The sequence below is a fragment of the Sciurus vulgaris genome (genome assembly GCF_902686455.1).
Source record: "Sciurus vulgaris genome assembly, chromosome: 14".
Lineage (NCBI taxonomy): Eukaryota > Metazoa > Chordata > Mammalia > Rodentia > Sciuridae > Sciurus > Sciurus vulgaris.
Window position 1 is genome coordinate 51,176,322 of NC_136475.1, and position 18,309 is coordinate 51,194,630.

General features: G+C 38.5%; 1 long non-coding RNA gene across 1 annotated transcript in view; it reads left to right on the top strand.

The window, feature by feature from the left end:
* LOC306643907 overlaps positions 1-17,325 on the top strand; it is a 47,505-nt gene extending 30,180 nt beyond the window's left edge. The window contains exons 4-5 of the long non-coding RNA XR_013759109.1: positions 14,067-14,216; positions 16,624-17,325. This is a non-coding gene — a long non-coding RNA (uncharacterized lncRNA). The remainder of the gene's footprint in view (positions 1-14,066; positions 14,217-16,623) is intronic.
* The last annotated feature ends 984 nt before the right edge of the window (positions 17,326-18,309 follow it).

Genomic DNA, 18,309 nt, shown 5'->3' on the forward strand with positions numbered 1-18,309 from the left:
AAGCAATTTGTCAGAATCGTCTCATTCAAATTCATCTTGGAATTTTTAACATTTTTAAAATTATGACAAAACAGGAATGAGTGGCCTAAGGAAAACTGTTTTTTCTAAAAAAAAAAATACTTATCCACACTAATTTGCCATGAAATAAATGATAATGCTAACTAAGTCTTATTTGGTTATATTTCCAATATCTCTCTTGGTAAATTGGGAAATTTTTTCATTAATATGACTTTGGATTGCTTTATTATATGACATTATAAAGAGTTTATTAACCACAAATTCCATATGAAGGAATAAAAGAGAACAAGTTGCTACATTTGTAAATAAATTATACTTCATATAATCATTAAACAGTTTTTGATGTCGCGGATACTGCATCAGGAACTGACTGGATAAGAATGGTCACCATCAGTTCCTAATGCATTACCTTCAGCATCTAAACAAGCACCAGCAAGCCTCAGGTTAGATTTGGCTGTGGCATGTTTATAGTCATTGGGTAAAATAGGAACTCCTAATTCAACCCTGAAGAAAAACACTTCTACAGGGAAGTGATCCCAGGAGGTTAAACCCCTATTATCAGCCCACCACTCACGGATTCATCACTAAGACTGGCGGAGTTAATCTAGTTCCATGTTGATCCCTATAATAAACTATGCCTAGATTGCTAAATATATTACTGAATAAAACAACCTAGAAGTTGCTGGTCATTTTTTTATCTTAGGAGAAAAATGATAGATTTTTTTCTTTGATTTTTTTTTTTTTTTTTACTTATAGGTTTACAGGGTTTACATAGGTACTGTTATTTGAATAGGGAATATTTCTTGCTAGTATCACCAAAATAAATAGTATAAGATAAAATGTTTCAAAGCAATTACTATAAAAAGAACATGCTAGTTAAATTTGACTTTCAACTAGTTTAAATTCATTTGTATTTTCAGCATTTTCTAGTTGGAGGATCAAGGTGGTTTGACCAACTCATTTTACTATACTTACTAACTCATTTATCAAGGTTTATTGAACACTTTTTATATTCCAGGTACTATTCTAGGCACTTATGAGGCAGCAATGAGCAAAAGAAAGTCACTACCCTCATGGAGCTTACATTCTAGTGAAGTTAGCTGACTAATTTTTCATAAAAACTTAATTTATAATATTCTCTATGGAATCAATAGTTTTCAGAGGTTCAATAATCTTGAAATAAATATGCTTTAACATAGAGTAAACATAACTGTACACAAGTAATCATACAGCTTTTGTGGACACTTACCATATAACTATATACTATATATATTCTCATAGACACGGCTGAGCATGTTGCCTGAAGAGGAAAAAATACTGCCATGCAGAATCTCTGAATAGTCTTTCCTTCAGGAAACCTGAGACATAAATTTAATATTTATTAAACTTAAATTTGACCCAAATGTAAACCATATGGCCAAGTTCTAGTGGAGTACTGTATTAAAACAAAAATATATAGTCCAATGACCACAGTAATTTAAAAAGTAATCCCCACTTTTATTTAGATCTGACAAAGAACATTAAATGGAAATCAATTCATAATCTTTAGCAATACTTCTAGAAATCTCCTCTCTTGTTCTTAATTCTCCCACAGTTGCTCCTGAGCCTCTCAATCACTATTTCCAAACTCTCGCCAATTGTAAAAGCCCCAGCCCATTTGGCTTATTTATATATTTTCCTCTTCCTTTCCTCCCACCTTTCCAGTTCTCTCCACCCCTTTCCCTCCTACAGAATCAGATCCAAAGGTCACTGTGGTTCACTAGTCAGAGATGGGGCTTATGAAGGTCAGATGATCAAGAGAGTTTTGGCTCATATCCATCTCACAGCAGAACCAGTGTGTCCCCCAAACCAATCTGTGGTTATTTCTCCTATTTCAGAATGGATAATTAGAATAGACAAACTCAGTGGTATGCAGAATTCCCACCTTGGTTCCCTGAACTATGGCATAAGGGGTATTACAGTGGGAAAGGCCAAAGTAGAAGCCACCACAACTGCCTTTACCCAGAAAAGTGATAAACCAAAAGCAAGCTCTGGAAGGACTTCATAGATTAATGGCAACACAAAAGTCCAGAAAGATGCAAAGGTGGTGATTCCCACCACATCCCCATACTACTCTTATTTAACCTATATAAAAGACAGTTGAATCTTAGAGAATTACAGTGTAATATCATATACTTGACCAGGTGATGACTTCAATTGAAGTTACTATACCAGATGTGCTTTCATTGCTTGAGCAAATTAACACATTCCCTAATACCTGGTATGCAGCTACTAATCCATCAAACCCTTTTTTCCCAATACCTGTTAGTAAAGACCACCACATACAGCTGCTGCTTTTAGCAGGCAAAGTGAGCAATCTAACTTCACTGTCTTGTCTCAACTTTTCAACCCTGTTACAATTTAGTTCAAAGAATCGTGATCACCTATCCCTCCCACAGGATATGGCATTACACCAGGCAAAAATATGACCAAAAAGATGTGACATTCAATCATGATATAATGCTGATTGACCTAGTGAGCAATAAGTAGCAACTACTGTAGATTCATTGGTAAGGTATTTGCAGGTCAGAAAGTGGAAAAATAAGTCAAACAAAAATTCAGGGGCTTCTACCTCAGTCAGATTTCTAGGATTGCTGTTGTGGGGCATATTGAGATATCCCTTTTGAAGTAAAGAATCTGGTCCCTCTTACAGCCAAAAAAGAGGTACACTGCCCAGGAGCCTCTTTGGATTTTGGAGGCAACATATTCTTCATTTGGGTATGTTATACCAGCCCTTACTGGCACGTTCTGGAAGGAGATTGGTGAGAGGAAATCTTTCCAGTAGGCAGAATTTGGGGCAGTGCACCTGCTGGGCACTTTACTTGGAAGTAAAAATGACCAGATATGTGATTATTATATTCCAATTAATAGGTATGGTTTATGATTTGACTGCATGTTCAGGGGCTTGAAAGGAAAAAGATTAGAAAACTGGTGACAAGGAAATTTGGGGAATAAGTATATGGATAAGATTTTTTGAATGGGAAAGAAGTAAAGATAATTGCATGCATGTGAATGCAATCTAAAAGGTGACAGAAAGGAGAACTTTAATAAGCAAATGAATTATATGACCTGTTTTATGGATATCCATTCAGTCTCTTTCCCCAACTACCCCCATCATTGTCTAATGGGTTCATGAATAAAATGACCATGGTGGTAAAAGTGGAGATTATACCTTGGACCAGCAACATGGATTTCCATTTACTAAAGTCAACCTAACTATAACCACTGCTGAGTGCCCACTGTACCAGCAGCAGAGACCAACACTGAGTTCCCAAAGTGATAACATTCCCAGAGTAATCAGTCAGCTACCTAATAACTGGTTGATTAGATACTAACACTTCTATCATGGAAAGGGCAGTATTTTGATCCTACTGCATAGACACTCTGGATACAAATTTGCTTTCCCTGTATGTATTGCTTCTGCCAAAATTACCAGTCATGGACTTATAGGATGCTTTATCCACAATCATGGTATCCCACACAGCATTATTTTTTATTAAGGAACTTAATTTACAGTGAACAAAGTGTTTCAATGGGTTCATGCTTGTTGAATTTTCTGGTCCTATCATGTTCCCCACCAGCCTGAAAAAGCTGGCTTGAAACATCAGTGAAATTGTTGAAGATAGTCACAGTGCCAGCCTTGTAGGACCAGGACAAGATTCAACAGAAAGCTATCTGTGATCCAAATGAACAACAAATGTGTCACCAGGAAAGTGGCTTGACCTCTGCTTTTTCATCTCAAAAATGGAAATAATAACCTCATGGGAAGGTTATGAAACTTTCAGAAGAATATACATTTAAGTGTATAAAATAATGTCTGCTATAAAAAAATTCAAATGTTATCTATTAGTATAATTCTTTGTCCTCTTACTATTGTTGTGTGTGTGTGTGCGTGCGTGCGTGTGTGTGTGTGTGTAGGTATGTTCCTCAAATTTATGTTCTCTCCAGACATCCAGAGTAATTTTTAAAAGGGGGAAGAATTATATTTCCTGCTAAAAATCTTCAACTTCCCAATAAATTTGCATGAAATATAAGCTGTTTATTACTGCCTATATAACCATGCATGTTTTAACTAATGTCCACCCTTGCCAATTTTATACCATACTATTTCCTCCCCACCATATTAGTCAAGGGTTCAGAAAGAACCTGATAATCCACCCCAAAGAGTAATTGAAGGGACTACAAATTGGTGCAACCACTCTGGAAAGCAGTAGGGGGATTCCTCAGAAAACTTGGAATAGAACCACCGTCTGACCCAGTTTGGTATATATCCAAAGGAGTTAAAATCAGCTTACTACAGTGATGCAGCTATATCAATGTTTATAGCAACTCAGTTCACAATAACTAAGCTATGGAGCCAACCTAGGTACGCTTCAACAGATGAATGGATAAAGAAAATGTGGTATATATGTACAATGGAATATTACTCAGCCATAAAGAAAAATGAAGTTATGGCATTTGCTGGTAAGTGGATGCTAAGTGAAATAAGCCAATCCCAAAAAAACAAAGGCCAAATGTTCTCTCTGATATGTGGATACTAACACAGTATAAGGGGAAGAGGGAAGGCAGAATAGAAGTTCATTGGATTAGACAAAGGGAAATGAATAGAAGAGAGGGGATGGGAAAGAAAGACAGAGGAATGAATCTGACATAAATTTTCTGTGTACATATATGAATATACCACAGTGACTCTCACCATCGGGTACATCCACACAAACTTAATTTAAAAAAAATAACTATGGGTAAATGGCAGAAAGATCAATAAAGGGGAGGGAGCAGTAAGTGGGGGGAGGGTAGGAGAAGGAGAGGTACCTGGGCTGAATTAGAACAAGATATAGTCCCTGCTTTTATAATTATGTCAAAATGGATTCTACTGCCATATAAAAAGAACCAATAGAGGCTGGGGTTGTGGCTCAGTGGGAGAGCACTTGCCCAGCGCATGTGAGGCCCTGGGTTTGATCCTCAGCACCACATAGAAATAAAGTATAAAAATGAACTAATAAAAAAAAAGAATCAGAGCCAGGAAGCAGGTTGCAGGAAGTGCACAGTGCCCCTGGGCAGAGGGAAGAGACCACTGTCTGTCAAATCGCAGCCTGCAGGGTTAGACAGACAGGAACAAATGCTCTGACCGCCTTTCTCCTCTGCCCTCTGAACTCCAGCCAGGGCCTCCCACTGGACAAACTCACCTAGAAACCAAAAGGTACAAGTGCCCTGATAGTGCAGTTTGAAAGGTGAGCTTACTCATGCAGAGAACTGGGTAGCACGAGGGCAAACAGAAAATGCCTGGTATAGTTTATCACTTTGTCCCTCAACGTGCTCTTCTGTCCTATATCTGGATGAAACGCACGGACCCCACAGTGAAAGCACCCGTGTTGTGATCCCGGGTGTAATGTTGACGTGGCCACACACTCTTTGAACCTAAATCATAACGTCACTCATCACCAGGGCCCTTCAAGTAAGGTAGCAGAAAAAGGGGAGGAAAGGATCCAACCCACATTCGAATGGAATTCTCTTAAATGGGGCGCCTGACTCCTTGGGGCTCCTCCTACCCTAGCCATCAGGTTACTTCCTTCTCTGTAATGGCCAAGACGACTGACCCCAATTAACAAGAAAAAAATGTGTTGTTGTGACAGTAAGGACAAGGAAGACTATCTGGAACCTGAGAGTTTTGCAAGGACACAGCCCTGCTCCCCTATGACCAGAAATGCTCGTCAGTAAGGAATAATGGTAATCCAGTAAGGACAAGACCAATACTGACTTGTGTCCTATAGCACAGAGGTATGATTCACCCCGACCTGGTAAAAATTTCTGACCAGCCACAGTTCTAGCAGAAAGCAAGGGACCATAGAATACGCCATGATTATCATGATTATATGGCTAAGAATCAGGGATTGCAGCAGCCCGAATTTTATGTAATTATGACTTACATAGAAGCAGTCTTCTCTTAAACACTAGAACCTCCAAACCAACCTTATCCAAAGCTTTAAGAAGAGAAGACAATTTCTTATGTGTACTATTAGATAAAACAGTGAGAGAGGCAATTCCCATTTCCATTCTTCAAACTGGGAAAATGCTAGAAATGCCTACTGAATAAGCAGCTTCCTCTATAAGGTGCTTCCCTCAATCTTTACAGGGCTGGCTTCTTATTTCTGACTCAGTTCAAAAGCCACCTCTTAAGCTGTTTTCAGGACCATCTATTCTCTTAAGGAATGAGTGTTCTCTTCCCCGCTAATCACTATCTTATTTCATGTTTTCTTTCTTTCACAGCATTTCACATGCTCTGAAATTGTTTCTACTTCTTTGTTTATCTCCCTGCTCTCCAAAAATTCCTGACTTTGTCTTATTTGTTCAGTACCTAGAACAGTGCCTGGCACCTAGAAGATGTCCTGAATAACATGTAGATAGATGGCCTCCAAGAATGTAAGACAGAGGAAACCATGTGCCAAAATTCAAGAGAGAACCAGAAAATTCCTGCACCAATGGCAGTCCTTTGGCTACAAAGAAAAATTAAAAAGCATAGTTCTAGGATTGATGATCACACTAAAGTGTTCTATTATTATTTGTACTCCATCTTAAAGTAATCAAGATGGCATAAGGATTCAGATGGGAAATCTTTAAATCCACGACTTTGATTTAATTATGGACACAAAATGAATATATGGACTTTGGAGAGAAAAAACCCTAGAAGCAGGTTTACTTGCTCTGCTATAGCCCCCTCTTTACAAGACATAAAATGAAGTTTGGAATGTATAGTTTGAGAACTGTGTTTAAAGGACTGAAATTCATGAAGTCTGAGGAGGACTGTCTTATTTCTCTGTATCATGCCACCCCCTCACAAAGCAGTAAGGATACCAGGTGACAGGGCTCTAGGAACCTTGTGCAATGCTTTAGCATCCACATAACAGAAACGAAGTTGAACCACTCCCAGTAAATAACTGCCACTGTGGAAAATGCACCCTCAGAGGTGCCATGCCATGTAAGTGACAAGCCACAATGTTGTAACTTGTCCCATTTTTCCAAACAATCCCTTAGATCAGAAGCACAGAGTGGGCATGTCTGCACCCCCTTACCAACCCAATGAACTTGGGAATAGGGACCATAGCCCACGTCACAGCAATCACAGATAACAAACCACCCATATGAGCACCCTAGTTTATAAATAATAGATCCTCTGAGAATCCACATGACTTCCCAAGCATTGGATGGTACATCTGAAATGCTGAGAAAGCTCAAAAGCACACGCAGCCAAGCAAGTCCCTGCTGAATACACATCTAAGGAGGTTTGCATGTATTGTTTATTCCAGCAACTTTATGGAATAAATTACGTACAACAAATTAGTTTCAGATGTAGGATGTGAATAGCTGATGTGCAGTATAAAGGAAGGTGAACTCCCACTTATGACCCAACCATTTCCCCTCTTGGGCATCTCAGACTCAGAATCCAGATGTAATTCATTTTTGAAATGCAGTGGAGATCAGAAAGTTAATAAGTGGTGAGGATTAGAGATTTCATAAAGCAATTTATGAGTATTGTTAACTCATTATATTGTCCTGTGATTTTTGGTTGATATATGTGAAGCCAAGGGTAGAACTGAACTCATCCTTCTTCCATCCCTTCATCATACCCAGCAATTAAAACCAAATTCCTTCCTGACATTTCCTACCTCCACAGATAGCCCTAATAGATTCAACCCAATGCACATTCAAAACTCCACAGCCTACTACACAGGAACAATCATTTATATTTCTGAAAGAGACATAATGTCTTATCTATTCCCAACCCTCCCCAAAACCAATCTTACAATTACTTTTTTTTAAATTAACATAGTAAAATTGACAACTTCTGTTGTACAGTTCTATGAACTTTGCTAAATGTGAGTCACAGAAGGAATCACCACTGTAATTAGTTACAGAAAAATTTTATCACCCCAAAATTATCTGGTGCTGCTACTTTCTTGTCCTCCACTTACCTTTAAGCACTGGAAGAGTACCAGTCTGTTCTGTACTTTGGTCTCATATCTTCAAGAATGTCACATAACTGTCACATAACATTTCACTCAGCACAATGCCACTGAGGTTCAACCAAGTAGCTGCACATGACCATAGTTTGTTTGTTCCTGCACCATCTTGGGTAGCAGTCCATTGTACAGAAGTGCCAGTTTGTCTATCCACTCACCCACTGAGGGACACTTGAGTTATTTCCTTATTTTTGTTAATCATGGGTAAAACTATAACATTCATGTACCAATTCTGTTGTGAATGCCAGTTGTCATTTCTCTTGGGTAAACACCTAGGACTGGGGGTGCTGAATCACATGGTACATATATGTTTAACTTTGTAAGAAACTGCCAGAGTTGCTGACATAATGTCTTTTTCATAAAGTAAAATAATAAAAACTATTAAAAGTGCCCCCAGCGAACTTGTTTACTTGTTTAAATGATTCCAGTGTTTAGACACCATGATAAACTATTGCTCCTAATATAATCAGAGGCATTTTATTTCACTTTCTTTCTAATTTGAAAGCTTCAATTAACTCTTTCATATTTTAACACAATTTTTAAAACAAAATTAGATGCTTGACAATTGTAAAAACATAAGTCCTTGAGGAATCTACTCATAATTGAGGAAATTTTAGTGAGAGGGAGAACCAGGAGAAATTTTTCACCACAGCCAATTTAAGCAATTTAACCCAGTGTCACATGCATCAAGTCCAATTTTCAATTCATAAAAAAAGTCTCCCTGTCCTTCCCTCCAAAAACATCCACCCCAGGCTAATTACAGAAAAAAATAGAACCTGAGCACCCGCCAGAAAAGATTCACAGTTGCCACTCTTCCGTTGCTACTTTAATGGGAAACACATGTGCAAGATACCACCCAGAAGATTACTGACCAGGATGCTTCGGGAAACAGGAATGCCACCAGAAATGAGCCACCCAAGGTGGCTTACTCTCCCAACCAGGATGAACCCAGGAATATGTTTGATGCCATTTTCATTTTTATATAAATATGGGTGGATCCAAAGATGAGTTGAAGAAAAGGAAATTCATCTTTAACAATGAAGTTGAAAGGCAGTAACTAGAAGTAACCTGCACTATGGCATTTGCAGGCAAATGGATGCAATTGGAGAATATCATGCTAAGTGAGATAAGCCAATCTCAAAAAACCAAAGGACGAATGATCTCGCTGATAAGTGGATGATGACACATAATGGAGGGTGGGAGAGGTTAGCGTTAGGGTTGGGGTTAGGTTTAGGGTTAGGGAGGAGGGCAAGAATGGAGGAAGGAAGGACTATATAGAGGGAAAAGAGGGGTGGGAGAGGTGGAGGGGGAAGGGAAAAAATAACAGAATGAATCAAACAACATTACCCTATGTAAATTTATGATTACACAAGTGGTATTCCTTTATTCCATGTACAAACAGAGAAACAACATGTATCCCATTTGTTTACAATTAAAAAAAAAAAAAAAGAAGTAACCTGTACTACTTATCTCATCCTCATGCCCCTTAATTCATTGACCCTCAGACTTAGAGAGTTCTTAGTGAAGTTAACATGAGAAATCCTGTAAAGGAATTGGAAGAAAAGACAGAGTGTTCTTCTTAGATTATAACACTAACACTCATTATTAGCTACTTCCACTACTGTCCTGGGTGCTGTACATAGAGCATCTCATTATATCCCTAATTTACAAGGTAGGGATTACCTCCACTGTATTAGTCAGCTAGGGCTACCGTAACAAAACACCAAGAACTGAGTGGCTTAAAAAACAAATTTATTTTTCACCTTAGGAAGCTGGAAAGTCTAAGGTGCCAGTCAATTCAGTTCCTGGCGAGGGCCCTTTTCCCAGCTTGCAAATGGTTGAGTTTTATCATGTCTTTGCGTGGTTAGGAGAGAGGGAGAAGGGGAGAGGGGGAAAGAAAGCTTGCAGATGACTTTTTTATAAGGGTACTAATTTCATCTTAGGAGCCCTATCCCTCATCTGGCAGTAATTACTTCCCAAAAGTCCCATCTCCAAAATACCATCAGTTGGGGATTGGGGCTTACACATAGGAATGGGGAGACCACAATTCAGTCCACAACATTCACTATACAAATAGATGATATTTTGAGAATTTAAGGACTTTGTAATGGATCATTTAGTCAGCAATCAGCACAGTTTAACTTGAATGGAAGGCTCTCTGACTCCAGGGTATAATATCTACTATCCATTCACTGCCACTAAGGACCAGATGCCTCTACACAATATCTCTGATCTTCACAGAAACACATCCAAGTCTTTCCCCGTTTGTCTTCCCATTGACAGATATGGAAACCTGACCCCAAATAGTTAAGTAGCTGTTCATAATCCCTGATCTGAACCTAACTTACCAGCTCATAATTTATCCTAGTGATAAGTGAGGTAGGTCCCCAAGCTAGCATCATTACCACCATTACCTGAGAACATTATAGTTCAAATTCTTGGACTTCACAGTAGATAAACTGAATCAGAAACTCTATGAAGGTATCCATGATCTGTGTTTTAAAACCATGACTCCTAGTTGATTCTGATCCACACTCAAGTGTGAAAATTATTCATCTGTTCCATACAGGTATTGAAATAACTAATGTGTTCAAATCTCAATAATAAGTGATGTATCCAGGACTCAAGCACAGGTCTATGTGGTACTGAAACTTGTGGCCTTTTCTATTCTATATTCTCCCATTCCAACATTACCAAGAGAAGATCTGGGGGATGGAACATGTTTTAAATGATGCATGATTGCAAGGCACAGTCCTGAAATTTGCTTTACCACTATAACACTCCTCAGCTCTCCCACCTATAATAATGTAATACTGAAAAAATGCAAAAAAACAGTCCCTGAGAATTAATAATGTTGAGCAAAAAAACACCTTCTGATATGAACTAGAAAACCAAACTTTGTGAAACATTTATTTGGGCCTGAGAATACTGCATCCCACTTATTGAAAATGAGAAGCAATTTAGTATTTAGAAATAATAAATATGAAACAGTTATTTCCTTAAAAATGAATTTTAGCCCTCTATCATGTTTTTAAAAATCATGTTTAATTCATCTAATTGATCCCTGCTCTGTCTACATATAGTTGCTGTATAATTGTACTATTCCCCTATAAGGAACAAGACTATATTATATAAATGTATCAAGTCTATACAATTTACATAAAGAGGTGAAAGTAGGCCTCTGTAAAAGATTAGTTCCAATGCAAATATGGTCGCCTGCTCTTGTGATTAGTCTCACCTCTAAAACATTATTGAAGTTTATTGAAGTATTAATATGTACCAATCACTGCACATGTGATAAAACTCATTCCATCATCGCACTAATGTGAGGTAGGTTTTAGGATTATTCCCTTTGCACAGATGAGCAAATTGAGAATCAGAGAGATTAAGTAACATGCCAGAGCTCCTTCACCCTGGAAGCATGGGGCTCTAGATTAAGCCTATTAAAGAGCACTTGCTGCATATTCATTCAGATGCTGACCCTTGGCTCTGGAAAGATGGGCCCCCGGTGTTGCTCTACATCCGGATTACTTCCAGAGATCCATCTGTGAGCCGACCTGGCCCCAGCCACAGGGAGCATGGCCCTCCCAGCTTTGGCACTCCATCTGGAGAGAGTGAAAGGGAACAGCAAGAGGTGACTCAGCAGCCCTGACACTCCCTCAATCCAGTGGGAGACAGAGCAAGATGATAAAGGGACAGAAGGGGAACTGTAATTCTCCTTTGCCTGTTTGTTTTCCACTGGCTCCTTAAAAACAGACCTATTAATTATTCAGTTCATCATTTCCTTCATTTCACTGATTCCTAACACATTTGAGTCAATAAGGCAAGCATAAGCAAGTTGTACGTTCAAACTGCTCAGATGGAAGAGGAATTAAAGTCCTTTAAAAACGTTTCACCAGCCAGCAGAGAGATGTTCATATTTTTCCTCCTTCATAGCTATAGATGGATATGACTTAAGCCTTAATTGGGAAAGACTTTGTGTGATTTATCACAGCAAATATTCTTTTCAGTAAATTTTCCATATTCTTTCATTCCACCTACCAAAAGCAAAAGCTGTTTTCAGCAGAGCCAACTGAGACGAAAGGGCTTCCCAAAGAGAACAGTCGCCTGTGCTTTGATTCTGTCCTCATTGGGAAGTTCATCTACGCCCCAGATGGGTTTGTGCAACTGAGAGGAAGTTTGCTTAGTGGCTTTTGCCTGCTCTCTTTTATCTCTACAGACACATTTCCCACTGTGTTCTTTTCTCCCTTCCTTCTTCCTTCCCCTCACTCACCTCCCATCCACTCTGATTGTTTCCACTGATACCAAAAGGAACCCAGTTAGGAAGGGAGGTAAGGGTTTCACCACACTTCGGGAGCTGGGAGAGCAGTCATTAAGGTTATAATACCTGACCTGGCAAACCTATCATTGCAAGTCAAACTGCAAAACTGTTGGAGCCTCTTATTGTGAGTCTTTCATGTATTCCTTTGTAAGCATCTGAGCTCATTGTCATGCTAGGAGATTCAGGTTGGGAAAAGACCCAGTTTGTCACTCCAAGGGGCTGGGGTGTGCCTGCAAAGGACAGTGGGTTCAAGAGTAGCACAGTTCTCCTGGGTTAATCCAAAGCCAAGTAGATAATTGAGAATGCAATTTCCCACAAATTTCCCTACAATAGAGATACTATCAGTCACCAAATTCACAACAAATCTTCTGAGTCAAGGATGGTAAGCTTTCTAGTAAAAAGATGCATTTGGACTCAGATCCACTTAAATTTAAATCCTAACTGTACCATGGACAAGTTACTGAATCTCATTCAATTTCATTTCCCTGTACTGCAAAATGTGCACAAAATCTACCTGGACAATCTGCATAAGGATTAAATGAGGAAATGACACCTGGCTTAGCCCCTGGCAAATAGGAATCATTCAATATAGGTTAAGTTTCCTTTTTCCTTCCTTCTCTCTTCCCATACCTCATGGGGAAAGGAATGTGGTCCCTTAGTGAAAGAACACAAAAGAAACTCCAATAATATTAAACACTTCAATAGCACCTGCTACATTCCAGGCCTTATTCTAAGCACTTTATATATTTTAAGTCATTTGATTATTCCCCAAAACCCTATAAGTACATCATCATCTCCAGTTTGTAGATGAGAAGCCAAGTTCCTTGCCAAGGTCACACAGCTAATAAATGATGGAGCTGTGATTTGACTCCAGGTGAGTTAGGTCTTAACCATCAGCTACCAGGATGAAGATAGGGAGAGAGATTGCTATCTGTAGCTGGAATCCAAGTATAGAGACTGGCAGTCTTCAGATAATAGGCTCCATTTGGTTTGCATGCTATTTTAAAAAAATCAAGAAAGAGTTCACATTTAAATCCTTTATATCTGACTATCCTCAGAAAAAGCTGGAAGATTGGCATTATGTAGTCTACATACTGATGGGCCTACCAGCTGTTAACGGGTAGCTACCATCTAAACTGAGGTCTCCTGTGCTCATAATTGGTATTTGGTAAATCCTTCTCTACTTCTAGCCTGCATTGTACATTTAAGTTTGTGATCCAGAACTAGGTGATGCTACAAACAAGATCTTAACCATAAAGACAAGAACCATGTTCAATAATGTACACTCAATGGTTGAAATATTTGAATGACATGAAAGAACAAATTAATATAGGAAAGAGATCTGCCTGAAAAGCAATCAATGACCAGGTTCAAAGCACAACCCCAAAAGAAAATGCCTGGATAAGATTTTGAACCAGATGTGTGGGAACTGTAAACCCCTTCTACCTCTCCACATGTGCACACCTAAAAAAAAAAAAACAAACAAACAAACAAAAACAAAAAAAAACCTAAAAACGCAATTTTACTTACAGGCTATGGGATAAAGACCAATTTGCCTTCAACTGTAAAAGCACCCTTCTTTAATGGCATAGCTCAAAGAGGAAGTTTGAATTTCCTTGTGCTGCCTAATCCAAACAATCACATCTAAACAATTTGTTTTGTTCTTTCAGCTTTTTAGACCTTGCTGATTGGCATGATCTTGAAGATCAGCCAGGTAGGGAGCAAAATTCTCCTCGAAATCTGGAAAATGTGGCAAGAGAAAGGCATGGAGCCTTCTCTGACTAAGCCTATGAGAGAAAAGGAATAACCCTGACTTACAAGTAAGGAAATGGACTAAAGAACCTACCCAAGACAATACAGCCAGCAGATGAGTGGCCCAGCATATTCTGAGCCCAGATCTGTGTTCTCCGAAGACTTCACACTTCCTCCTTCAAATCCTAGCTATCTGAAAATCTGTTTAAAGAAACAATCTATGGCATCGCCATATGCATCAAAGTGATATCACACACCTTATATTTAAAAGTTTTCCTAACAGATACATCTTTGGTCAGGAGGGCCCTCTAACATTACTCATTAATGATCCTGCCATTGTGATATGTGAGTTTTTGTTTGTTTTACCTTCTCAGTTTTGTTAAACTGAGACCAGAAAAAGACACTTTTTATCAGTTTTTATTTTATTATCATTTTATCACGAACCTGCAGTAATGTTGATTATGTTTACAAATCTCTAAGTGAAATTTTAAAACCATTTTCCTCCTCTAATCTCTCCCATCCTGCCTTCTTAGAAGTACACAAAGCATTTCAACCACTCCCAAATTCCCTTTTGGAATACCCTTAATGATTCTGAAATATTTTGTTATTCCCCAAACACCGCCCTAAAGACAAATCATTGGACTCCAGGCTCTTCACATTGCCAAGTTGAATAGAGTTCAAATGTTCTATCTAACCAAACTCTGACTTACAACAAAGTCACATATAGTAGATGATGTGCAAGATATTCCGAAAATACCAAGGCAACATGAGGGGAAAAACTGTGTCAACAAGAGATCTCCCCAAATTTTTCTGTAATCTGGAATAATCATTTTTTCTCAAGCTCCTATAAGCTGCTCATAGCATGGATGTGCATGTCCATATAACTAATAAGTCAATTTTCATTTTAATAACATACAACTTAAGTTTTCAAACATCCAAAACAATTAGTGTTGCCAAATTTGAGAGTGTTTCTCTACTTTAGACAGCGGAGCATGCACAAGGAACTGAGGAGAAAACAAACCAAGGAAAATAATTTTAAACTGATAAGAGCATTTTTTAACAGTTTTATAGATCATTTAAGACATAATCTTGCTTTCTGAATTAGACATTCTATGCCACAGAATGAATCTGCACAGAGAACACAGAAGAGGCATTTTCCAAAAACAGAAAGGAGCTGGTAGGGTTTCCTTAAAAAGTGATTCATTGAAGAGCAGTTTACAGAATGACCAAAGTTGGCCAGGGGCATCTTCTACTAGAAGCTTCACCAAAGAGTACACTTTCCCCCAACTAAGGTTTGACTCCAGATCAGCTCTTGAGAGTTTTGCTAAACTTCAATATAATCCCACCTCCGATTATTAGGAACATTTAAAATTAAGGTAAGTTCCCTTCAACATTTTAAGAAGCATGTGAACATATAAGCAAACTGTGTAAGGCCACAATTTTAAAAAATCATTGAATTTAAAATTTTTCAAACTATAAATGCCTTGAAGACAAGAATTCTTCTCCCACCCAATGTCATATTAGAATAATGCATAACAGAGCAAATACTTAACAGTACTTGCCTGAATAAACTGAGAAACCCCTCATAAGATCAAGAGAGCAGTACTACAGATTTCCCTGTAGCTCTGCAATTTTCAAAGGGTTCATAACATGATATTTCCCCGGGGGGCTCTTTCGTTCACTAATTATAAAACCACACAGCCAGAAAGGAAAGAAATCCCAAAATCCAAAAAGCAGTTTGTCCTGTCCATCAGCTCACATTTATAGAGTTTCAGAACTAAAAAAGGTACTAGAAGTTGTCTTTGAACTATCTCATTTTACATATGAGTAAACTAAAGTCTAAACTCTCAGGTTAAGGGATAGCCTTTATCACCTTGAGAGGTGTCAAAGCCCTTCCTGTTGTTATTTCCAACATCTCTTCTCCAGTTAACCTCCGCTGCTCCCTGCAAATAACTACTTATGGACTTGAGAATTTCATCTTTAAACCCCACTCCACTCCACCCCAGAAACCTCACATGACTTCCTTTGGGGTATGGTCAAAGAAGTCACAATTTTAATATAATCTACTAATAGCCAGGGATTTTGTTCAGTTGAGAAGTATGTATTTACTGATCTGCAGGGTCTTGCTTTCGGGGGGAAGGTCTTTGCAGCCCATATGAAAATTCAAAATGCTTTATTACTCTTAGATTATTTTATGAATAATTCCAGGGGAAAAACATATCGTTGTTTCCTGTAAATATTGAGATGGAGGCAACACCTTGTACTTGGCCACAAGGGGGCAGCTACACCTTTTTCTCCTAGATGTTTGCAGTTCTAAACCACCAGGAGCAACTGGGCATTCTGGGTCTCAGCTTGCCATAGAATCTCCAAAACCACGTTTCAGCTGAGCTCTCAGTGTGACATGAAACATTCTCTCACGGTGTTTCTTGGGATTTGTTTTGTTTTTAAACAAATTATTTTTCAACTCCTTTCCAGATCCAGAGAGCCCTCTGTTTTAGAACTCTGTGCCAAGATGACCATCTCTACAAAGATCTTTGGAGACCAATAAATTGTTAGGCTAATTTGGAAACCCACAGAAAATGTTTTAATTATGTTTGACCCCAGATAAAAATAAAAACAGTAATGATCATCTGATTCTGCCATGCTTAATAAAGCTTGTTCTAAGTTCTTCACAGGATTAGCCAAATATTTGCCTCATCTCATAGCCTCCATTTGTCATTCCATTTTTGTGATATCCTGAAATCTTTCAAGTCAAAATTTATTGGGGAATTTTATCACTGAGCTAAACAGTGGGAGGTCTGATTACTAAGAGGCAGATTCCACATCCTTATAGTTCTACAAAAACATAAATTCAAATTCATTTCATCTGTTAGGTGCAGGAAGAGCTGGAAGTTAGTTTGAAAAGCAAATGCTGGTTTCATGTGTATGTGTGTGCATGTGGGCAGGTGTAGACTCACTAATAATCATGGATAAGTAGATTGGATATTTACTAAATTTTTGTAGTTTTTGGAGATGCACATAAAAATGTATGTTCTTCAAGATTTTTGTGGGGCTTTCCCCTGACCATCCTATTTAAAATTGTAACCACTCTCCAACATGCATATGTGGCCCCATTCTCTGCTGTGTCCCTCTCTATAGCACTCAGCATCATCTGCTATACTTTATATTTTACCTGGTTTTGTTAGCCTCCTTCACAAACACCCCCTCCCCAAGTAGGACAAAAACCCTATGATAAAACCAGAATTTTGTCTCTTTTGTTTAATGCTGTATCCTCAAAAGTGTGAAGTAGTACCTGACACATTGTAGGAACTCAGTAATCCAACAACATGATGAAATCACAAAAATTGGAGCAATTTTTACTAGAAACTGGTATTTTTAAATATCTGATATTGGTGATTTACTTTAGTACATTTAAGAAGAAGACATCTTTTTTTTATTAAGAAAACATCTTGGGCTGGGGAGATAGCTCAGTTGGTAGAATGCTTGCCTTGCAAGCACAAGGCTCTGGGTTCAAATCCCCTAGCACCACAAAAAAAAAAAAAAAAAAATCTTGACAACAGGTCTACTCTTTTAGAATTGAAGTATGTTTTATAAAACACGTATCTTAATATTATTGCTGAGAACATCCTCTCAAGCACTGAGACCCAGCTGGGTCCCGTTTCCCTGAAATCAATCAAACCAGGACTGTGCGATCAGCAAAGGTGGTCTTTCAAGAGTTGTCACAGCAACACACAAGCAAAGCAGTGGCAAAGGGAAAGAGCAGTGCCTTCGCAATACAAAACCTGCGGTTTTAGTTCTGCTTCCATCCCTAGCATGCCAGACTAAACCATCCATTTAGGAGTTGATGGGTTTTGCTGTTGTTGTTGTTGTTTGTTTTTTGGTTTTGTTTGTTTATTTGGTACTGGGGATTGAACCCAGGGGTGCTTTACCACTGAGCTACAACCCCATCCCTTTTTATGGCTTAAGATAAGTTGCTGAGGCTGGCCTTTAACTTTCCATCCTCCTTCCTCAGTTTCCCAAGTCACCAGGATTACAGGGGTGCACCCCCACACCCAGCTAACCCATCCATTTAAATTGTGAATATTTTAATGTCCTTATCCAAAAAGTGGGTATAAAACCACCCCTGCCAATGTCAAAGAATTTTAAAGTCTCCTGTGAAGT